This window comes from Hirundo rustica, chromosome 5, assembly GCF_015227805.2.
Source record: "Hirundo rustica isolate bHirRus1 chromosome 5, bHirRus1.pri.v3, whole genome shotgun sequence".
NCBI lineage: Eukaryota > Metazoa > Chordata > Aves > Passeriformes > Hirundinidae > Hirundo > Hirundo rustica.
This window is the reverse complement of record NC_053454.1, coordinates 44,177,621-44,203,261: the sequence shown is the minus strand read 5'-3', so window position 1 is coordinate 44,203,261 and position 25,641 is coordinate 44,177,621. Positions and strand designations below refer to the sequence as shown.

Genomic DNA, 25,641 nt, shown 5'->3' with positions numbered 1-25,641 from the left:
ATTAGTATTTACATATAGCACTTGGAAATACCAAAAATTACTGTATTCTACGACAACTTTTTATAACTCTCTCCTCATCAATGAATTTGGGCTAGCCTACATTTAACTGGTACTTCTCTCCCTTTCTAGTTTCATGCAAAGTCCTGAATCACTGCCATTGGGTTTCTAGGCACAACACAGAAAATGTATACTCTTAAAATTCAACTGTTTCTGTTGCTCCAGTCATTTCACTCTCCATGGCTTTCCATATAAACCTTTAATAAAGAGTTCTGCTGGATTCAGCTTTTCTGGGAAACTCTATGAGGGAATGACTACTTTCTTTACCCAGATCAGGTTGTCATGAGTGAAATGTTTAAATCTGTTCATTGCTATCAAAGCTGAGGTAGCCTTGCAAAGAGGCAGAACTTGAACTTTTCAGAATGGGGAAAGGCAAACACGAATGTAGGTTACCTGTCTCCACAGCTACACTATATTTTAATTTGTGTTTCTAGGATTATGCTTTTAGACTCTACTAATATGCACTTTGTTAAAATATTTGGGAGTTTTTAAGTCTTAAAGAATAAAATCCCATTTTTCTTCTGTGAGGTTTTATGAGGTAATTGGGGCCGCAGCCAGGTCAGCGCAACAGCAATGAAGTCAGTCTAAGCTTGGGTAGACTCTTTCTTTGCATCTTCTCTGCTCACTGGAGAGTTTTACTGAAGGAAATGAATGCTGGATTGACTTCTTTCTGTCTTTACATTCATGTGGCATCCTTTAGTTTTTTTAAGATTTGTTAAACTTTAGTAACTGTCATAGCTGAAAGGAATTCAATTAGGTATATGCAAAGGGGCTTTTCCTGTGACTGACATTTTACTTTTTATATTACTCTACAATCTTCACAAGGGAGTTTGGTTGAATGACTGATGTATGTACAATTGAAATTGTATAAGAACAGCAAATTTTGTTTCTTGCGATAATGTTTTTCCCTTTCCTTTTTCCCCAGTCTTCACCCATCCGTTTTGCCTGGAATGTGTTACATCCACAGAAAAACATGTTCTAAGACTGCAAATTCATAGGAACATATCAAGGACAGGTTGAATGGAGCTCTCAACAACATGGTCAAGTACAAATTGTCCCTAGCCAAGGCAGGGGATTAGAACTAGATGATCTTTAAGGCCCCTTTCAACCTAAAGTATTCTATGATAGAAACATGTCGGTCTACATACTAAATGTTAGAATAATTCCTCTAGGTCTATATACAGAATTAAAACACTTTCTGCTGTTCACCGTGGACTCACATACAATTCTGCCTGCGATCAGCACAAGATTTTCTATTCCAATTTGCTTTTTCACTGGACCTATCAAACATGAAATACATTCAACAATATCTGAGCTTCCAAATTCATACGCAGTCTATACAGAAATTTCTGGTATCAAAAAATCCAGTCTGTGGGGGTTTTTTTTGGTTTTTGGGTTTTTTTTTTCCCCAGATGTGCATTACTTCTGTTTAGCCATCCACACAGTGGTAAGCTGTCCCTTAGCAGGGATCAGAAGTATCCCTGGAGAAAGCATTTCCCACAGTAAGGGGAAATGGTGCGCCCAGTGAACACCGCCATCTAGTGTGACATCAGCACGCATCCTTCCCGCATGGATGGGCGTGAAACCTCCCACGCTTGCTTGAGCACTACAAGATGCGTCCCATGGGGTGGGATCTTGGATGTGACAACTTCCAAAACAAGCCCCACACCTAAGTTTCTTGTACAGAGGTCCATATGTTCAGAGAAAAATCATCTCAGAGCTTTTAAAGCACAAAAATTTGACATTCAGCTCATGGTAATTTTTAAATGTGCAAGCTTGTGTAGGCTTTTGTTTGGGTTTATGGGGTTTTCTGCCAACATTACCTTTTTTTTTTTCTTTTTTTTTTTTTTTTTTTTTTTTTTTTTTCCCCTCCACCTAAAGAGTGCTTTAACTGCCATAATGCATTGTTTTACCTAAATTTCTGACCCGAAATTTTTAATCTCTTATTCAGATCCCTCCATTTTTTGCTACAACCTTGGCCTTGTTCAGTGATTTTCCTCTTTTCAAACTATAATGACTAAACAGTCAAATTATGTCATTGCATAATCTAGTAAAGCAATTTACTCTTTCAGTGAGTTTTACTTGACCATTATTGCTGTATTTTCCCTGACAGTATTATGGTTAATATGACCTTTTTCATGACTAGCAAAAGGCTGCAGATTTTGTCTTGACCTAATTGTGCAACTCTCAGGACTTGTCTGGACTTGCCTTGGCCTGAGCTACTTTTCTCACCTTTTTATAATTATCTGTTGGTCTAATTCCTAGCTTTAATTACTCCCTGTGAATAAACTTGACTGTAAAGATCTGACAGACTGGGTTATTCACTCAGTCTAAAGAGCAGCAGCCCCTCATGGCAAATAAAGTTGAGGGAGGCCATGGCGCAGCCTTCAAACTGCAGTTGGGAATCAGTGAAAGAAGACCGTGATAAGAAAACATGTAAAGATAGTCCCAGCTGAATGCCAGCAGTGAGGCAGAAGGGATCCTGTACACACACCCAAACTGAAGCCCTATTTGGAAACAACCCAGGTTGCTGATGGTCTTCCACCACTTCTGTAGTGGTGTGAGAGTTGTTTTATTAAGTTATTAAGTTATTTTTGTAAGATTTATGAGTTATTTTTGTAATGGTACAGTCCACTGTACCCCCCTGTGTTCTGTAATAGTTTTCCCCCTTATGAGTTAGTTATATAACCAGACGTTTTATGCCAATCATTCCTTCCCTGCACCCGTCCCTGTCAGTCCGCCCTCTCTCCTCTTGGTCACCCTATCTGTCACTTTGAGACCCTTCCCTGGATTCTGGAAAGATCCAGGAGAGGCGTCGAGTGATAGGTTGGTGCCCGGGGAATCCCCTCCTCCCCTCCTGTGATTTGTCAATGGTTTAGAAGTTGACACCCCCTGTTACACCCCCGTGTTCCCTGGTTGGCTGACCCGTTGTCACCACCCCTGGATCCTGCCCCACTTATAAGGGGCCACAAGGCTTTGATCTGGGCTCTCTCTGGGCAGCAGTGGTCTGAGGCGGAGCTTCTTGCTGGACTCCCCTTAATAAACTACCCTGCCTAAAGAGAGTCGACTCTTTTTCCGTTGCTGCTGTTGCAACTCCATCCGGTCCAATCGCTGGTGTGGGGAACCAAAAACCCACCGGGAGGAGGTTACTCGCCCAGCCTGCAACCCCGACCGATCCACGCTCTTGCAGTGCAGAACTGAGCTAGCCTGTGGTCAACGCCTGCTAGGCGTGAGGGGACACTGCAATACACTTCCGTGCTTCATGCAGATAACTAAAATGAACCCTGTGATGCAATAGATGTGAACAGTGAACATAGCACCAAAGAAAAAAGTAATTATTAGTTAAGTGTTGAATAACAATCTTAGTGACACCAATAATAAGGCTTTTTAGTAGGAATTTGGACTGTAACTTAATATTCCGGTAGCAATACCAATCAGTTGGTTCTGTTTTATTTAGACTGTTAAGATTATTATTATTATTAAAGTGAAAAATAAATTCTTGGCTCTGCATGTACCTTTATGGGGGTTTTTTTTGGCTGTAACTGTCCTTTGACAGAATTATCACTCTCCTTGGAGCTGAAAAGATCTATTTCATCTTTCATCTAGTTTCTTTACATTTTATCCTTTCACTATCCCTGAAAACACAATTAGTCTGCAAGACCTGTTTATTAACTTCCTCCTATTGAGTAGTTAAAATTGATTATATAGCACATCAATACTAAAGGAGAAAAAATTGGAAGAACATTTTGCACTTATTATTTTTGGTTTATTAAACCCCTGGAATAAAAATTAAGTTTTCTATGAGGTCTGTAGTGTCAATTCTATCACATTTGATCTAATTTCTCATGCATCATTTGCATCTTCTATTAGTTAGAGACATAGGTGGCAAGAGAAGGATCAAGTACTGATCTACCTGAATTACATCTTCCCCAACTATACCATTTAGGGTTTTAAAGGACGGTGATGTTAAAATATCTTATTTTTGAAAAATTTCATCCAAATGCAATGTTTATTATAAATTCTACAAGTGTACGCAAATGCATTATTTTGACTCCAATTATTTAATTGAATTTTTGAAAATAAATAAATATATAAATTAAAACAATCTTTTAAAGAATGAAAATCTATGCAGTTTCCATAAGGACAAAAAATTTGGGGGTAATTATTTTCAAGAACAAACAAAGAATTTCAGGTATGAAACATAGTTCTATCCCTTTGTCATACACAAGTCAAAAAGCCAGTACGTGTAGCTCTTGAGAATACTAAGACATGTTCTCAAAACTTTTTTAGTGTCTTCTTAACATCTCCTAGATGCTTGAAAATATCTGGTGTTGGGTTCCTAAGGCTCCTGAGTAGCATGAATTAACCACGTATTTCAAGGAGCCATTAACAAGCAGTGTGTCATACACTGTAATCTCTTTCTTCTGGAAGAACTTTCCTTGACATTTGCAATTACTGTCATGATGAATGATGCATCATCTTCTTCCTTCTCCCCACTTTGCTGGAGAACTGTCCAAAAATTTTCAGCACTTTACCACAACTAGAAACAGCATAGTAGTTCTCAAGAATTTTCAATGCAATAATTATTTACCTAAATAGCTACCTAGCTTTTGTCCCTGCCTCTGAAATTAAAGATGGGCAGAGGGTAGGGGTGGGATGCAAAGAGGGGGGAACTGTTCAGGATCTTTTTATGATGTTGAAGATGAAATTGAGATTCTGGATTTTCAATTCTTTGTAATTACTAACATACACAAAAAAATTAGGAACTACAAATTTGCATGAGAAAGACAACCATTTTCCTGAAAAAAAAAATTTGCTCCTACAACGAAATACTTTTGTCCTCTAAATTTACCTCACTCTTGCATAGAAGCAGAAATTTCTGCAAACCCTGACACTAATCTGTAGCTAAAAATTATTTAACCAGTGCCCCAGAATTCAATCCAGCTGAAGTTATCTGCCTCACAACTTTTTGGTTCCAAGTATCAGGGTCAAAACCACTTAAAATTCACCTTTTTTGAGTGAAAAGAAACAACCAGACAAAAAACCCCCAAGGAAACCAGACAGTATCTTTTGCAGAAATGCAGTTACACAGCAGAAAAGTTGCCTGATAGATGAACTTTCAAGTCTTCTTCAACATGAGGGAATTAGGAATCAAGATGGTTCTCTTTTGTTCGATCTATTGTTGGTGAATAGAATTTGAGGTGATTTTTCTTCTTACTAATACAGCAGTATTCAAACTTTATTTGGACAAGTGACAAGTGGGAAATCTGTTTAACAGAAGGTGCCTGAGTTCTCAGAAACCCTCTAGGATTTGTGAAGTATCAAAGGAAGGTTTAAATCAGGACATTCAGATATGAAACATGCTGCAAGTGCTAGCTGTAATAACATCCTACAAACCTGTCTCTCAGATTGTTCCTTTAGATAAAAGTAAATATATATATATATATTAGAGTGACATTTGTGATAACCTCTTTCTTGTTCAAAATCATATTTTATTCTGTATGATCCTAACTTTTCTTTCTCCATCTGTCTCAGACATTTCTGTTTCACCAGCAATTTTCCAGAATACTGTCTTTAAAGAAAAATCCAAAAATATCACAAACTGTGACTTGCCTAATACATTCTTGATATTTTGAAAATACGGTTAATCCTAATTTTATGAAACTGATTCCTGACAATTTCAGAGACAGAAGACCTTTTTGTGATAAATGCACAATTTTCCTTTCTGATCTGACTCATTTGTTTATACACTGCTTCTGGGTCAAAACGTCAGACCTGTTTTTTCAATAGGTATTAAAAATAATGCTATAGATCAGGTCTCTTGTTCAGAAAACCCCTACATCCTAACCAGAAGATGGAAAATATTTCTCTACTTTCCCCTGTTTCTTAACAATGAGTACAGTCTGCTATTAAAGCAGTGCATGATATTAGATTAATCTTTGCTATGAGCCTGTAAGAGTTCTTAACAACTACTAGAACACAAGAAAAACCAACTTCAACCTTCTCCCATTAGTGCGGATAGCCTAAACTGTGATACCACATATGAACTTTGTGTCATCAAAAATAAGATCTTTATGATACCAAAATTCTATTTTGGTATGCATTCTCAAATTTGAATTTTCACTGAGAAGCTGTGATTTTTTAGCAAAGCGTTTCCTATTCTTTGCCTACTGTCTTCGAACAGTGCAGTAGGGAGGGGAAGTGTCAGACCTACTTTCTCAAAAAATCTTTCTATTTCTCAGAAATTATTTCAAATATGTTGCAGCCTTATTCAATATGACCAAAATATCAAAAGAACCTTTGTCATTGACAACAAAATAATATCCAAAGAAAAATCTTACTCAGCCTTACTGACTCCTTTTATTTATAAAGTGCTTTATTGACCTGTTGGGATGCCAGTGAGATGCTTCATAAATGATCATTTACATAATGATTCCCCTACCCATCATTATGATTAGCAGTACCAGTTGTTAAGGGTATTTTCTTTTAAGGCTAATGCAGATGCTTTGCTACTTAGGAGAAATTTATTGATGATATTCCTAGAGCAGGGCACAGCTAAAAAATATTTTTCCCCTTAAACAGTTTTCAAGATTTGATTTTTTTTTTTTTTAGAAGGCACGCAAAGAAATATTTCATCAAAGCACTTCAGAATTCTCCTTAGTTCAGCTTCATATTTGCACTTGCAGTTTGAGAGCAGGCATTCAGGTGTGCAAGCTGCCCACCAAGTAAGGGAGTCCTTTCCTGGAGCAGCTGCAAGGCAGTAAATGAGCAATTGTGACAGGGACTGCTTGAGACAGCTGCTCCTAGCTTTACACAGAACTAAGGAAAAACAAGTATTTGGACTAAGATCTTCTGTAGCTACGTGGAAATCCTTGCCTATTTCTTTTATCTTGGTTGAGTTTTCAACTGTTATCTAGAAGCAAGAAACATTTGTTCTGCTGAAACAAATGAATTTTTATTGAATGTTTGAGTCTGAAAAGTGTGGTTTATTTTATACACTCACATTTTTCTTAATTTAAGACATTTTCTAACATATATGTTAACTTTGTATGTTTAAATAGCACACTTTTTACTGACAAGCAGAATTAATTTTTTTCTACTACAATAAGCATGTGGATTTGAAAATTAATCTATTTAGGTTTTTTTTTCTTGGTAAATCAAAAAACTTTTGAAGAAAATAAAGATGCAAGGATATGCAGGGACTGCAAACTAGACAGAACTTTGAGACCTATCTGCTGGAAGCTTAACATTTATTAAAGCTAAACAAGCATTCATTTAAACGTTGGTGGCAATGGATTTCTTTCAACAACAACAAAGAAATTAAATCAACCTATAGAAAAAACAAAAAGAAGAATTATTTTCATCCCAAAACTCCACTTTGCTCTTCCTTTCCTCACTGTTTACTAGTTCTGATTCCTATTCCCAGCTCGTCTTTCCAAATCTCCTTTTCCACACCTGTGATATGTTTGTTTCCTGGGGGTGTGCCTTCCCAGCTGAAGTTGATCTGGTACTTTCAGAAAGAAGGAGGACTCCTTTGGTTTAATCTCCAAGAGCAGGCTATACCACAAGTCTTGAAAGATTTCCTGCCTGAGACTCAGTCTGACTGCTCTTTTTCCGTTCAGCTGTCATACAAGAAACAAAGTATACGGTCACAGATGAGTTGCAGAGACCCTTTCTGTCACAGCAGGATGTCAAGGTAATTGCATGATGAATTTCATCTCTTTCCTTTAGAGAGAAAAACTAATCATTTAGCTAGAACCAGAAACTTCAAGTATGTTTAAAATGTGCAGTGAGGTCTGTAGTGAAGGATGGATGTCTGTAAGGGCTGCTGACTTAAATGACATGCAGTGCTCATATTAGTTCTGAAAAGATGTTTAAGATGAGATATTGTGAAATGGAATTAGGCATTTTTTGCATTAACCTTATAACTTAAACTTTCTGGATGTTCCCAGATTGCTTATCTTGTTTTACATAACTTAAACTGGAAACTGGCGGTGATGAAATATGAACAGGTTGTTCTTAGAAGTCTTTCTGTTTCCAAATGTTTTCAAAGGGTGTGGCAAACTCTTTAAAAGTACAGCAGTCACACTATAGACATCTTGGTGTTTTAGAACAGTCTGTGAGCGTAGTTGGCAATCTCTCTTCAAGCAATGGGAGATTTAAAAAAAAAAAGAAAAGAAAGAAAAGTAGTGTAATGAAATTATTTGGTGTTTTGCTAATTCAAACTTCTCAAAAAAATGGATACTTTGGTGGTACTAGAAGTTATTTTTGTGTAACAGTAGAGTGAGATGAATGCTTCATTCTGGATGAGAGAACATAATTATCTGGCTTGTAATAATCAAAGAGATATATCAGAAACCAAAAACACTGAAAAAGTTTCTTTCTTCTTTTTTCTCTAAATGTTTATGTCAGTTTGGTAATAAATTGTATGTCTTGGTAAAATTCAGTTGTGATGAGATTCTTTCTATTAGAAAACTGATTCTAACTTGTTTGCTTGATGGTTTTTGATATGCAATGTCATATCAGACTGTTTGTTGTAGCAGTAGTCCACACAAAAGTGCCATGTAGGTGTGGAATGTTGTTATGTAAAATGTTATTTTTTGATTATCAATTATCAGTCATGCACCTGGATATAATGTCCTATAAATTGCTCCCTAGAAAGACTGTTGGTTGGTTGGTTTGGTTTTGGTGTTTTTTTTGTTTGTTTGTTTTTTGTGGTCTAGGGATACTTTGCCTTGAGTGACTATATCCTAGCTGGGAGTCTGCTAGGAAGATCTAGCCAGAGCTACGGGCCAATTAGAGGCACAAGTAAGATGCAAAAGAGTGACATTTGCAGAGGTGATGATAACCCTGTTCACCTCTGAGGTGGCACATGGGATCACAGAGGGGGTCTTTGCAGGAAACCCTGGAACTCAGTAGTATTCTGACAATACCTGCAATTAAATAAAAATATTAAAAATTTATAGTGGAAAGAATAAGCATGATGCTAATGAATATATACTCTGGAGAATGGAGAGGGGGAAAAAAAGGTTTTTTTAGTTTCTGTGTTTTAAAAGTGTATAAATAAAGGAATGAAGAAAAAATGGACAAAACTGCTTTAGGTAAGTTGCAGAAATCAAAATAAAACCCATAAACCTTGACAAATGTAATGAAAATGAGGAAAAGCATAGAGCTGTTATATAGTGTGGTCAAGAGCAAAAGTAACCTGGATCAAATCCAAACAATTGGTATTTTTGCATTAACATTTGATTTGATGAAAAGGGGCATACTGGGAAATAAATTAGAAATGTTGCTGTATGACTAGTTTAAAAAGATATTTCTATTAGGAAAAAATGCAGTCATAAGACCAGTTTGTAAAACTGATGATATCTCTTTTGTGTACAACTTGAGAGCTGAACTCCAAGTTGAACCCTGAAGGAAGACAGTCAGTATAATTATAAAATTGAATGCTTATATTGTGGTTTGAGAGAAAAATAACTATTTTGGCTTTCTTAGTTTGGTATGATAACAGTTGAAAGGGGGTGTGTATTCTAAGTTTCAAAAGTAAAATGTTAGTGGTGATTACAGTAAAGAACAACAATGATGTAAAAGCTAGTAGTTATGCTGCCTGCCCAAGCACATTTGGGCTGAAGGTTGGAAGTCTGCGGAGAAGGTTGTGAAATGGTTTTGTGGCTGGAGTTTTGAGGGAACACGGGTAAAATACTTTAAGTTGGGTGGGAGCTTTCTTTGAATTAATTATGAAATTTTTTTCCCGGATGTGCTGGACTGGGTTGAAGGATCTGAAATGTAACATTGGATAAATGCAAGTGCGCTCTGTAGTGTTTTGGAGGCTAATCAGCCTCCCTAACATCTAAAGATAAATCAGTTGCCTAAGAATTGTGCCAATGTTATGCATTTTCCACTAGTTTCCACGGGTTTTGAATTTGTTTATGGAATTATCACATCATATTTGTAAATTTGGTCCATTCCTAAAGTAAGAAAGTGTCCATTTTATATCTCCCTCTTTTTTTTTTTTTCTCACCTCACTTTTCCATCTGGAATCATCTGTGTGTAGCCATAGTCAAGGAATAAATTAACTGAATTCCTTTCATTGTGCTTCTTCTTTTGAAAGTCTCTTGATTAGACAGATATTTAAATATATCCTATTGAAAACACTTTAAGCTTTTGTACTGGGAGTGGTCTTTCTTTGCAGAATATTGATATTCTTCCTGTCATGAGTGGAGGTTGCAGCATTTCTTGTTTCTAAAGAAAGTGTTTCAGTTTCACAGATGAAATGCATAATTCCAAGAGAATATATTCTGAGAATTCTTTAAAATTTCACTTAAAGAAATTCCCCTTAACCACATCAGGCCAAAAACAGTCACCAAGCTTCCTTTCAAATTACAAAGAGAAGAAAAAACTCAAGTTGAAAGTAAATTCCAGGACCATTATATATATAGTGTATATACTTTACAGAAAAGTTCTCTAGCTCCTATGGAAGAAAAAAAGAGAGCCTCGAGTGATAATATCCCTTATGTAAAGCATGCAGCTTAATCTTTCATTAAAGAACTTGAGGCAATGTCATGCTAATATTTCCAAGCATCCCATACTGCGTTCTTGTATCTGAAATATTATTCAAGCATATATATCTGATAGTCAAGACTTGAATAGGACTGTTTACAATTGCCTAACATGAAATACATTTAAAATATTTTCAGAATAAAACAAGGGAAGAACTTGAGGTTTCTGTACTCTTTCTTTTTTAAATAAGTCCTCTCATGCATAATGATGTAGATTACAATAGTAGGGCAAAGTAAAATGATAAAAGCATTTGCTAACAAAAAGTGAAATGAATAACAAGTCAAATAATTGTGCTCTTTGACAGAGATTCCATTCTGTAGGTGTGTATGGGGTGGTTTGTTCGGGTTTTTTTACTTTTGCAATATCAAATAAGCATGGTTAAGATCTACCCAGTAGGACCTAGAATGAGCTATTTTCCACAGTGGTGACTAGTCACCCTCACAGCACCGCCTATTTAAACTCTGTGATGGAAGTTCAGAAGCCTGGTTTCAATGAAAATACCTAACTTTGAGTGACACAATCTCCAAATAGATCTTGACACAACTAAGAATGCTGAAAGGATTTGCAGTCATTTAAACTGTTACATAACATGGTGCGATATTATGATATTATGGCACGCGTGGATCTTTGTTAAGAATGAGGTGTTTGTTTTTATGGTACTGTCATGTTCAAATGTTTTTGAATGTTTCTAAGAGTTCAATACAATGGGTGTTATTCCGACATTTCTGTACCTCACAGTGGCATTTCAATAGCAATGGGGACAAAAAATCAAAATGCACAAAGTCCCACGAAAGACCAAACTGACACAGGAAAGAAGGTGACAAGATTGAAAAGTTCATGAGTGTCTGTGTGCATTTTAAAAAAATATTATTACATAATTAATTATATTTATATTTTAAATGAAAACAAATTAGGATATGAGTTCTTGGAAATTATACGGAGGCATGATGAAGCCAGACCGTGAAAGCATTTATTTAAGAACAAGTATATGGTTCTAATTTTTTTTTTCTTTTTTTTTTTTCCTGGGCAGCGTGTGGTTTTGAACCCTCAGGCTGACAAATGGTTGTCCAAACTGGGCTGTAACTTTTTCTTTTTTTATGTCTTTTCCTCATAAGTCCAAAGTTATCATATTTGTTCTAATGTGAGATGAACACTTTGCTATTTTCTCATGAATCTATACTTCTGTCCTCCAGGCAGCCCTGGAGGATAGTGAAAGATTGGTATCTCAAAACTTTCAAAATAATCCACATTATTGCTGACAGTTCTGACAAAAAGAAAGCTATTAGCTGAGTCCCACAGTACATGTTAGTAGACTAACCAGTCCCATACTGTGAACATATATATTGTCTTCATTGGTTTTGAGATTATGATATGGACAGTTCCAGTCATTGGTTCTGTTTCTGCAAATAGAATCTCCAATATTAAGGCCTCGCCCAGTGTGCAAAGGTAAACATCCGTGTAATTTCTGAATAGTTAAGAAATGTCTTAAAGAAATGTAAAATATGTTAAAGAAATGTGTTAAACAGTTAAAGAAACTTGGTTTAAAATAAATTAAAATAATTCTTCCAAACACTCAGCTCTTTGGATCCAGGTTTATGTAGATCACTTCATAAAAAATAACAGATCTCAATTAATTAAAGAACTCTTGTGTAACAATGATTTTAATACTTCCAAATTATTTTAGCTTTTGCTTGCTTTGATTAGAGGGTCAAATTTTGCTTAGCTAGATTTGCTTGATCAGACTAAAGAATTTACTAATGAAATAGGGAAATAACACCCTTTAGTTATAACATAAAGGAAAAAAAAAAATCTCCTGAGTAGCCAAAATCTTTATTCCATAAGGTTAGCTGGAAATGCCACAAAAACTCATTAGATCAATGGATTAGAAGAGATTAAAATGTTTATTTGCAAAATCTTATCACTTCTGATATACTATTGTAACGTGGAATGGAAATTCGAGTCTATGAGGACATACTGTGGGAAAAAAAAACCTAACCCAAACATGAACACTCAAAACACACCCCCTCTACAAGAAAACGAACAGTAAAACAAACAAACCACCCTGAGTTAATCAAGTCCGTTATACTTAAGCAGAATATCACATACACACAGAAATTTACTAAGGATTTATGAAAACATTTGGCTTTTCAATTTCTTCAAGCTCTAAAATATTGACAGATATTTTGCTTTTAGCACTGTACCTTAAGTTCTAACACATTTTTTAATACCAACTAATGACTTAGTTGGAAAAGGGAGCCATGTGCTGGCATTGCAGAAGTTATCCCAAATGCCATTCTTGGGCTCTTGATAAACGTTTTTCTCTATGGAACTGTAGGTTTTTCCTTTTGGCTTGCCTCTATTTTATATGACTAATTGATACATCAGAGATGCTAGTGCATGTTCAACTCAGCCACTGGGGAGTTAGGCAATCTTTTCTTATGCACAGAAATACTTCTATAATACAGAAGATTTTTGAAATATGTGGTATGTGCAAATGCCATTAAGGAGAGTGTATGCAATTTCCTAAGAGTCTTTTTAGGTTTTTCAAATATATTTGTGAAGTAATTATGGCCTGATTGCAGTTACTGAGCATATGTCATAGTAAAATGTCATAGTTATAATGGTACTGAATCATTTTAATGAACAAAACTCATAATGTTGTAGATAGGAATAAAATTTGAAGTTTAGCAAAGGAGACATCCACTAGGGGATCATAAGTATCATTCAGTGTAAAAATGGTCCTCCACTCTGTTGTACCTTAATTATTCTTCCTTTGAATCCTGTCATCAGAACCACCTTCCTTTCAGCTGAGTAAGAACTGATGCCTCTGCCATTGGAGTTTGTCTCTCTTATCTAGCCATAAGGGTCACTTTTAAGTTTCATGAGGTAAGAGGTAGTCTTTCTCCCTATGAAGTTAAGTGAGCTGTCAGTTTTAGCCCCTGCCGACTGAGGAGAGGAGAACTGAGATCCCAACAGTACTTCTGATACCCTGGCATGTCAGGAAGAGATTCATTAGAACTAAAATGCCATTCTTAAAAGCACAGTCTTCAGTGCAGCACTTGCTTTTGTTCTCTGCTAGCCCTGTGCTTTCACTCCTTGGGATAGCTAGACCACATTTCCAACAGCAAAAAGGCTTTAGCTTTATTATGTAGACTAGGCAGGCATTGTGGGGATATGCCATGAAAATCGGTGGAACAAAAAAATCTGTATAATTTGCTGTTATCCAAGTGAGGTTAGAGTTAATGCACTGATGCTCCTTGGTGCTTTTGTCTTGGTAGCTTTTAATAGGTTTGATTGAGCACAAATGTTTCTTGCAGTTTTCAGTTTGCTAACAAAATTAGAGGCACAATGAAGACCTTTTTCTTCTTTTCATTTCCTTTAAGCTGTCCAAATATCTCACTAAAATCACAATCTTTTAATTAAAAGAACCTAACATATCAGATTATATCTGATGTATCTTATGAGAATTTACGGATGCCATGTAAACTTAATTTTTACTGTATTTTAATTTCTAGAGCATTCATAGAAGGATAGATTTTCATTCTGAGACTTCATAAGACTGTCTCTTACTAAATGCTGGAATAATGCAGCAACTACAGAGAAAAAACGTATCTTATTTTTGTATCCACACATCGTTATGAAGTACTTTAGGCTGTTCTGGTTTTAGCAATGGAGTTTTGAGGTGCCTGCTAATCCACTTAAAAATCACTAATTCTTCCTGTGTTTAAGGAATAGCCATTTAGGTCAGTTATGTATTGTGGTTTCACAACTCTAGTTTTCCATGCCTTACCATGTAAAATCAGGCTAATAGTCTCACAGATATGATATAAAGAGAAATCCATTTTTGATCATGAAGCTGTGCCACCTTTGGAATGATCATTTATTAATATCTAAAATGCACTTATAAGTCCATTTTAGATACTAATTAACTAACTTATTAATGAACTTATAAGTTGTGGCAAACACCAAAGTTTTCACTGGAGTTTTACATGGCTTTTAAATGAGAAAGTCTTGAAGACTGCAAACAGTAACCTTGCTCCTGTACACTAGGGAATTGCTGGTTATGATATATATGTAGTTGCAAAACAGCAATATATCAAATAACCTTATAAGGCTGCCTAAGCACAAAACCTTCCATTTCTTTGTAGCGAAGGAGTGAAAAAAGTTTGCAGCAGTTTTGGGGACACAGCATCTTGGGAAAAGCAGGAGTATGAGAAATTATTGGCAGGCTGAAATTTTTGAAACACAGCTGTCTGTGCTGGAGTTCTGAAAGGGATGTTACACCTGTGAATTGTAAAATTTGCTGCTGGTGTTGCTATCAAGACACCTGCTCAGGCATTCAAATAATTGTAAATAAATCAACCTTGGGAATTTAGTATTCTCTGCTGTAATGCACTTATTTCTTTCAGGATGAATTAATTACAGCACCTGGAATCAGTTCTTTTCCAGTCACTAGGAAGTTACAGAAATATTTTTATCCCCAGAGTTTTTGTACTATTATATTGTATCTTGTTCAACATGTTTTATAAATTTATGTTTTTTGAATTTTTATGATTGTGGTTTCACCATCTAATGTACATGAAATTCTCCTAAAAAAATAGGAGAACCTACCATGTACTCCTTGTTACAAAAAGACTGTTCAACTTCTTGCAGCCCGAAGGAATGTGGTAAGAAACCTAGGAAGGAGAATCGCCAGTTTAACAGTTTAAGAACTTTTTGCTAGTTAATGTCAAACACTAACAGATGCTCTTCCTGTATTTATGTCTCACTCTCAGCTTTTTCTATTGCAGACAATCTAAAACGCTCTAGAGACAACTACTTGACTTTATCACAGTAATCCTTTACTTTAGGGCTTAAAATCAGGATAGACATTTTTATTGCTACTTTATCTGGAAGACACTGGATGTCATAGTACTATGAGAACATATTGTTGTAGAAATCAGAGTTCTTCCCTTAGGCTGATACATCTTGGGATGTTTGTGAATATTGGCAGGTTTTATTTACATTCTGACTTTATATAGATATGTTTAGAAAATTCCTAGAATTTTCTGTAGACATGAGAAAATGTATCTTCATATAATTTATTTTAATTTGCACTTATTCTTACTCCAGTGTTCATTTGAAACACAGACCATCTTCAAATGACTTTTTGAAGACTGATAACTTTGCATGTTGTCAATTCACACCCCTAACAGTGTAAGCAAGCAAAGTTAAATTACAGGTCAGTAAGGCAGGGCCTTTTGAGCTCTTGAACAAAAAGCTGTTAAATTGGCACTCTCAGAGCCTTTTTTCTAACCTGTGGATTCCTGTTTGCTTAAACTAAAGGAACTGCATTTTTGTGCTGAGAATTGGCTCTAAGTAAGAAGTGGAGTGAAAATTCTAAAAGTGATTTTTTTATCGAAGATGTTAAGTGAATGGTACTTTCAGATAATGATGAGTACCTGCCTTCCAGAAATCATGCTCAGATTGGGAATCCAAAATCACAGGCAGTGAAACTGTAGGCAGGTTAAAATGATGTTTATTTTCATTTGGGTCTGAATGCTATCAGGAACTAGTCACTGACGTTCACTTGCTGCTGTTTCCCGCAATGCTGATAACAGTAGTCGCCGAATAAATTTCTAAAGGCATTTATCTAAAGAGGTGCAATTGGCCGGATTTAAAGTTCTTATGCATAGCACAGGACTTTTTGATGTCCTGCGTCATTGCTGCAGGAAATGATAATGTATTAGCCCTCTAATAAAACAATTAACTTCTATTTTTAGATTACTCTGGGAGGCTCTCCAGAGTCCTCTGTGGCTAAATAATTCTTGTCCTAGATCTCCAAAAATTGTGGTGGGTTAACCTTGGCTGACTGTCAGGCCCCCAACCAGCTGCTTTCTTGCTCACTCTCCTCAGCAAGACAGGATCAGAAAATAAGGTCAAAAAGTGCAGGGGTCAGGATAAAGACAAGGAGATCACCTGCTAATTACCGTCATAGGCAAAATAAACTTGACTAGGGAAGATTAACTGCCAATTAAAAATAGAATAGGAGAGAGAAACAAAGACAAAAGTAAACCCATTTTGCCCTCATCCCTCCCTTCTTCTCAGGATCAAATTCACTCACGGTGCTTTTACATCCTCTCCCACCAAGCACCAGTGTGGATATCTGCTCTGTGTTCCTGTTCGTGGGTTGCAGTTGGATAAGCGCCTCCATACTCTCTACATGGGCTGCAGGTTGATCTCTCTTTGGTGCCTGGAGAACCTTCTGCCACTCCTACACTGACATTGGTGTCTGCAGGGCTTTTTTGCTCACACTTTTTTCATTCTCCATCTCATAACTGGCATGCAGCACTTTTTGCCCTTTCTTAAATACATTATTACAGGGAGACCGATGTTGTTCATGGGCTCAGCTTTGAACAGCAGTGAAGCTGGCTGGGACTGGTTCTGTCTATGGGGGTGGCTCCTGTTCTCTTGTCACACAAGGCACCCTGGCAGGTCCCCACAATCATAAACTCGTCACCTAATCCATTAATAACTTCTACTGAGTAGTATAAGGCTTTTCTTTATCTGCTTTCTGCTGTGACACTTTCCTTATGGAGCAGTAAAAGCAAACTGACAAATCACTGTGTGACCTGATGTTTGATATCAACATTTCAAATTTTCAAGGGATTTTTCTTGTTTATTCCCAGTTCACGAAGAGACTGTTTAGTACCTTCTATAAATTGGTTTAATCTACAAATATTGAAGTATAATCTTTATAATTTTAATAAATCTTTAAATATAATATATATAAATAAAATATTTTTATAAATTAGTTTAAGACTCGCTGAAGAATATGTGAAGAAAGAGTTCTATAGGGGTACTCCTGTAGGAGTACTGTAAGAGTTCTCTTGTAACCTTCCTAAGATACACCTTGGTAAACTAAAGTTACAAGTTTTCCTTTGCCTATAATAAGGCACTTTAAAAATTTGACTGAGCCCCACTTAGGTTTGACTGAAGTATTTCTAACAATTATATTTCCTAACCTGGTGTTGTAAATATATATATATACACATGCACACACACATATATATTCATAACAGTTTCTTGAATCATGAGTTTTCTTTCATTTTAAAGATTTCATTGAAGAACTTAATTTTTCAGCTAAGAAAGTGAAAATGGTTAAAATTATCTTGTATTTACTAAAAATATTCTATAACAGTGGAAGAAATTACCTGTAGTTTACAAATGTAATTAAAGCAAAAGAATTCTGAAATTTTGAAAATTACTATACCAATGCCTTTTAAAGTACTTTAAATCAAAGAGCGTGTTCTTAACACTGCAATAACACATAAGCACCCATTAAAACAACCACACATTATTACTAATTGTAAGGAACAATGGAAGTTTTACAAAGCTTTTAGGTATGGTAGTAGAAAGTTTCATCAACTCTGACAGTTATGGATTGCTAAAAATACTTGCACATTGAAAACTGAAGGTCATACCAGCTATTCCAGTGGTAGTTTTAAAGCATCAAATGGACCTGCTTCTATAAAATAATGCTTTTATAGGATATGCCTCACTTCTTGCTCCATTTAGGAGTGATCAGCTTTATTTGATTAGTTGAGTCTTCTAGAGTAGATATATTGGCATGGAATGCCTGTGCAGCTGCACTACTGTATGAAGCTGTCCTTAGCAGTGCTGCAGAAAACTCATGACATGACAGTCTGCATGGACTTCCTTCTGCTGATTAGTCCTGTTTCATGGTATTTACTTCACTCCAGTGAGTTTGATGAGCAGGTATTTATAAATATCTCTCATGTATGCCCTGGCAGTGGGGCATTGAAGAAAGAAGTGAACAGAAGACAATACCATAGACCATCCTAAGTTGAAAGGGTCTGACTAGGATCATAGATTCCAATTTGTGGCCCTTCAGAGAACACCTCAAGTGTCACACCATGTGCCTAAGAGCATTGTCCAAATGTTTTTTTAAACTCTCTCAGGCTTGGCAAAGTGACCACTTCCCTGGAGAGCCATCCTAGCCTTCCAAAGCACCATCTTCTGTGTGAAAGGTTTTACTTATAACTTACCTAAACCTCCCCTGACACGGTTTTGTGTTTTTCCCTTGGATCTGATATCATATCTTGTACTTAAAAAAGATTTTCAGTATCTGTTATAGGAGACATGGTAACATCTTATTCCTTTATGAAACCACTTGTTTATTTTCACAAATGAAAAAACTTGAATTCTCCTTTATATGTGTCACCACAGGATCTCTATGATACAAAGCTTTACATTTTTCTGTGTCTCTCTGAAACCCTGATGGGAGGAACAGCTTTGAGCTGTGGAGCAAAAGAAGTGCTTCCTTTTTCTATTTCCATCCCTTTTTTGTCTAAATGTTTTGGTGAATGTTTTTGTGCCTTATGCACTGCTTTATGCATCATGCAACTTCTGTTTGACCAGGGGATGAACAACAGGAATGGGTTTTACCCTGGGGTCTCCTCTTTGTTACCATGTGAGGGTTACAAGTAACAGCACATGAGGGCTTACAAAGAAAGCCAGTCATCCTTTCATAATTTTGAATTTTGACTAAGAATGAGTTAATGAAGTGTTTAATTTGGCTTTATGGACAAAGCAAGCATTTAAACCAGAGACTCTTTATTGGCTAAGAATTCTGATTTTCTTGAAATGTGTAGAGGACCCTAAAAGAGATGTTTGTTGGTTATATTTTAGATGTGACTGACAAACAAAATATTTTCAGGCCCCTGAATAGTTCCACTCTACAGGCTATATCCTTTTCTGGTGACAGCATTGAGTAAACAACCACATTTAATTGCTGTTATGGGATCTCTGTAAATCTCAGTGATGAATGACAGTAAACATATTCTGCACAGAAATTCTAAGCATACCATAGCTTACCATCAATGATGATAGAAACAACAAAAGATTTAAGACTAACTGAAAATAAGATTTCCCAGAACTCAACAGCATTTACTTTAGACCAGCTTTCCATGAGAGAGAATTACTTAGAGTTCTTCCCTTATTTTAAGTGAGAACTCCACTTCTTCTTTTAATGTTCAGATGGGCTAAAGACTCTCTTTAGCCCCAAGCACTCTTGAAGTTTTATCCCATCCTGGAGATGGGCATGCTGAACAAACTTTACATTTAAAAATGAAGCTGGGAGCTTGAGAGATAAATACAGTATAGCTAAGTCGGATATACTAATTAGTTCTCTTACTTGCCTGGTGTCATGTACCACAGCTCATTGATTCCTTACTCATTGATAGTTTTGTTGGTCCTGGGCATGACAGAAACAGGAATGGGCACATACCTCTGCCTTCAGGTGGCTTTAGTAACCCATCCATGGAATTTGGCAATTACTGAAATAAGAAGTTCATGAAAGACATATATCTACATGAAGATAAGGTGCTTTTTTAAACTGTACAAAGGCAATACCTTCAGAAATTTTTCACATCTTCACAAAGCCAGTATACTTGGAATGGAAATGTATTCTTCCTTAATATAAAGAAAATTCAACCTGAGAAAAATATCAGTCTTTGAAGCCGTGAGATTCTTTATGAAACAATCTTTAATGACTAACATATACCAAAACATAGTTTTCAAGAAGCAGCTGTATAAAATAATCCTTCCCATCAGATGTCACAATGTAATATAAGCTCTGGAAAACTGCTTTTTCTAGTTAGAAAGTGTGACTGATCAAATAAATTTACAGGTTTGCACATTTTGTAGGTTTGATTGTAGTTGCTGCTGTGTAATCCAAATTCTTCTAGGGTGGTTGCAGAAGTTACTGTACCTAGAATGGCAGAATAAACTGTTCCATAGTTAACATACTGCATAATACTCTTTTCTACTGAGTTTTGCCTTTTCTGCATACTTTCCTTGATGTTCAACAAAACATCTTACTATTTTTTTCTGTTTGAAAAGTCTTTATTGTCACCAACACTTTGTATATACTGAGATGCTTGTGTGACTTGTGCTCTAGCTGTGGGTCATATCCTAGGAGTGTTTGTTTGGGCTTTTACTCAGCAAATGTGTACCAGAACTTGTTACTTTTCCAGAAGAGCGAATAAAACTGTAGTATATACCTGGTGGAAAGCCGAAGAGTTTATAGTTTTGCTCCAAGCTACACTCCAAACTGCTCAGTACACTTCTCAAGATGGTGGACACCATGTGCCTAAGACTCCTTATTAGTGGTCATTCCTTTAGCTCACTGCACTCTGGCTCTACCTTTTAAAGGATCTGCCTAAAGTTAAGTGTTTCACTTGAAATATTCATGGAGTTCTGTTACTTTTGAATGCATAGAGTAATTTTGGAGATTAAGAATCTGTTCCTTTTAACTATTTCTGCAACATCAAAGTAGGAAGCGCTGTTGGGCAAAAAGAGATCTGCTGGGTAAATGACTGACTAGTAAAATAGTAAAAATTATTAAGATAGAAATAATTATATCCTACTTTGAAATAAATTTAAAAGGTTAAACCTCTGGGATTTTTTTTTTTTTAATTAATGTATAATGTATAATACTTTTGAGAGTATTTGGGAATGTGACAAATCAAATACCAGAAATAAAGCTTTTCTGTACATTACCTCAGAAGAAAAGCTCTTACAAGATTTTCACACTCTTTTTATTACTTAAGGGCAAATCCTTCTTTCAATTCAAGGCACAAAGGTAACCAGTACCAGGAACAATACAGGAAATACATATGTTAAACTCATGAGAAGGAATAAAGTGTTGTTCATATGTGTTTTTCTGCCCTTTGTAAGCAGAGCTTGGGGAGTACATGTAAACTTCAGTGCTCACAGAAAGATTTTTATTGCACTGTTTGTTGAAAGAGACTTCTTTACCAACCTATTGCTTTTGGTACTGATGTTAATACTTTGGTTACTGAGAAATAATTCCACACAATTGGCTTCTATTATGTTCTGGAAACAACTCATGTTTGACCATGGATTTTTCTGAGCTCCTAATTTACACCTCTTTAGCTTCTAAGCTTTTTAAGAGTTGTATTTGAATCTTAATAGTTTCACTATATGCTTTGTCAAGTACAACAGCTTTCCTAACAATTACCAAGTTTATTTTAACTGCTATTATATTTTAAATTCTTCCCTCTTCCCTCCTCTTACAGGTAGTCTCTTTATTATCTGTAGGTAGTGGAGTTATTTTTTGTTGTTGTTACTTTTATCACTTTATGTCAAAGTCCATTTGCCAATTTATAGTCCTGTAAAAATAAAATCTGTTTTAAACAAAGTAATTTCATAATCAACATTTTCAACTTTATTCTTTTTTCTCTTTAATGAGTAGTTTATATATTTGTAGTGTTGATTGGCATGTAACCCAGCACATGTGAAAACCTCAAAACAGTTTGTCTCCACAATGACAATTCATCTTATCCAATCTTTCAACAAATTGTACAGAGCCATCCTCTTATGCCATGGCTACTTAGCTTCTTTAAGATGCTTTGGCAATGAATCTTCTTGAAAGCCTTGTAGTGTTGGCCAGATATCTCTTATCCATGAACTTAACTATTTTAAATGCTAGTTCCCAAGTCTAATACTGCTCCTTTATTTTTGAGAAGCCATTCTGAGTTTATCCAATATCATACTAAGCAATGTTTGTTTTCAGATGTGTTTTGTGGTTGGTTAGTTTCTGTTAGTTTCTGCTGCTTTTTCCATTGCAGATGTCAAGCTTACAGGAGAATTTGTTTAACAAATTAATGCCACTTTTTTCCAGTGACACTTTTTGTTATGTCTACCTGGTTACCTGTGTACTATCAAACAGTGTTGTTTTGGTATCCTGTAGCTCAGCAGTTGAGCAGTGGTGGTACTGGGATAAGTAGTGGTACAGTTACTGTGTTAGAGGAATTGCCTTTGTGCTTTTTCAATTGACTCACATAGCCAGGTGAGTGACCTCTGGCTGCAGCTTGACCTCATTGGGAAAAATACCTGTGGGAGTCCCTGAAGATTTTTGAACCTCACCTTCAAATCTGTAGAGAATTATTTCAGCTACTGAGGGACCTCAATAGGAACCAGAGCACAGAGTTGTTCTTTCACCAGTTCAAAACGTTGATTTTCCTTGTCTGTTTGTTTACATGGTACACTTTGTGATCCAGAGAAGGGCATGGAGCTGACAAAAGATCTGGAGCACAGTTCTGATGAGGAACACCTGAGGGAGCTGGGGTTGTTTGGCCTGGAGTAAAGGAGGCTTGGGTGGGAAACATATAGCTCTGTACAACCACTTGAAAGGAGGATGTGGCCAGGTAGGGGTCAGTCTCTTCTCCCTGGTGACAAGTGACAGGACAAGAGGAAACAACCTCAAGTTGCACCAGGGGAAGTTTGGATTGGATATTAGGAAAATTCTTCACTGTAAGGAGGAGCAGGCCTTGGAACTGCCTGTCCAGAGAAGTGGTGTAATCACCATCCTTGGAAGTTTTCAAAGAATGTATGCATGTGATGCTAGAAGACATGGTATAGTGGTAAATGTAGCAGTGCTCAGTTAATTGTTGGACTCAACAGCCTTGGAGAACTTTTCCAACCTTAACAATCCCATGGGTTGTCAGTGAATAAAATATAGTTGTGTGAAGTATCTCACATACTGTTTTGAATGTTGGTGTGGAAGGAACTGACCTTTATATTTCATTCATGCAACTGAATGCACTTAGCAAATCCAGGGAAACAATTGAATTTTCTTCCAGATAAAAGGAAAACATTGATGAAGATGTTAAACAGTCACAACTTTGTATAAGTTGATTATCAGTAAAGTTCTCCACTGCATTTCACACTGGGAGATGATGTAATAGTTTGCTTTATCATGATATCTTGGACCAGTGAAAAGACAAGTTTTGTTGACTTGGACCTTTTAGCATCCAAAAGCTTGAAAACAGCTATCCAAAAATAAAGGCATAACCATCAACATGGTCGCCATATAAAGCTTTATCTTATTAAGTAAGTGAATAGAAAATTGGCTTTGTGCTTATTGCACAGACCAAAGATCTAACGTGTGATGCACGTTCAGTGTGGGTTTTGGTCCATCAAGCCTTTTGGGACTGGAAATTCAAATATGGATTTATAATAGGACAAGGTTGCAATGCTTTGGATAAAATTGTACAATCAGGTTTGTACAATCAGGTGTTACTTTTAAATAGTGTTAGTGAAGTTCAAGTGTCATTATCAAACCTGCTGCTGTTTAATGCACCATGTGAGCATCTGAGCTAGTAGGTTATAGTGTCATGATCTCCCTTGCTCTTCATTTATGACCTGAAAGGAAAGCATTGCAATATGAAGAGTTATCTGTGTAGTTTGAATTTTTTTCAAGTAGAAAAGAAAAATGAAATAGCATCTTGGCTTTAATTATCTTTCTGTTCATTACCTGAAAGACCTGTCTCACTTCTTTATTTCCTGGGAGCTTTTTTGAAAGAAGGAATTTAGACACTGAAGTCCAGAAAAGGATTCAGGGATGTAATACCCAACTAAACAACAAACATCAAGAAGCCTAGGCACTAGAGCACAATGAAATTTAAGACTCATCTTTCCTGAAGAGCTGTCTCAGCCTTTTCAATAATGTAAGCCATATCTAAAACTCACTGGCCTAAGGATAAAGAGAAAATAACTTATTTATTTCTGGGACCTTGGGGGAGAACAATTTCTGCAGCAGAAGTGGTTTTGGGGTTGCTAATACGTATGGTTCTGAGATGAGTCAGGGGAAGCTAGAAAGAAGCTTCAAAATTACTCTAAGGTGTTTGATGAGACTGGAAATCTTTAATGATCTGTTGAGGGTATTAGATTCCTCTGTATTCCACCACCTCCTCAGCTCTGCCAAATCCTTCAATCACCATTCTACAATTTCTCTCCCACAAACCTTCCAAGTTCATGCTTCCATAAGCTCTTCTGCCTTAGAAAAGGAAAAGTGTTGGGAGGCGACTCTGAATTTTGCTGTTATAGCCAGAAGGGCTGAGTCACTCATGCCACTTGCAGAGCCACAAAGGAAATATAAGCTTGAACCACAAACTTATTTTAAACATACTATTGTCCCTACATTTCCTGAAGAAACTGGTAAATAAATTTTTAAAAAATTAAATATATTTTTTGCTACTACATTGGGGAAGGGAATTATTTACATTTATCAATGCTCTGTCTTCTGTAATTGGGCTGTTTGTTTTCAGTTTTGTTTTGTGGTGGTTTTTTCCCAAAGCAAAAGAAGATCTATATTTCACTTTATGCTGGGAGGCAATATAAAAGTATTCAGCTGGTGAGAAGGCTGACTTGTTGAAAATCCCTTTCTAAGTGCCAAGTGCTTGATGGGACGAGGATTTCATTGGTTACACACCACAACACCAAAGCACTGGCAGATTTCAACAGCAGAATCCTGAGCACAGGGGTTTAACTGCAGTACTAGGCAACTGCTGAATGATGGACTTGTATGTCAGTGCTGGAATTTATATACATCTAGTCTGTGATTCTTATGCCATGGTTTACTGCATTGATTTTTTTTTTTTTTTTAATTACCATGAAAAATAAAGATATAGGAAGTGACAAAGAAGGGCTTGTAAAACAGCAGGAATCCATCAGAAAAACACTATCTAGAACTGGTTATAGTACTATCTTCCTTAAAATCTCATCCTTAGCTGGCTGGAATTCTACATATGTGGTGTGTCAGTTCTTCAGAACTGTTGAGGAGAATCCAAAACAAGTGTCTATTTTGAACAAGTCTGTGCTGCCTTTGATTTATCAGCTCCATGCAGTAGAATTTGTCTGCTTTGAATATATAAGACCTCAGGTGGTCCCCAAGTAGATTAATTATGAGGTTAAGGCAGGCAGTGACAAAAATGAAAACCCAAACCCCGGCTATAAAGAGAAGGAAACAAAGAAAAGAATGCAAGTAGAATCTTCACAACAGCATATAACTCAATTTAGGTCCTTTGGTTAAAATATTTATGTGACTGCATAGCCACTTGAGCTAAGAAACTTTTAAGCTTCTTGTGAATCATCTCTGATCTTGCATCCAAGGAGATAAAAAGTATGCTATGAATAATCTCTTCAGTTTCTGCATTA

General features: G+C 36.2%; 1 long non-coding RNA gene across 1 annotated transcript in view; it reads left to right on the top strand.

Annotated features, from left to right (window-relative positions):
• Nucleotides 1–7,620: 7,620 nt before the first annotated feature.
• LOC120753276 (uncharacterized) overlaps nucleotides 7,621–25,641 on the top strand; it is a 129,399-nt gene continuing 111,378 nt past the window's right edge. The window contains exon 1 of the long non-coding RNA XR_005701042.2: nucleotides 7,621–7,753. This is a non-coding gene — a long non-coding RNA (uncharacterized LOC120753276). The remainder of the gene's footprint in view (nucleotides 7,754–25,641) is intronic.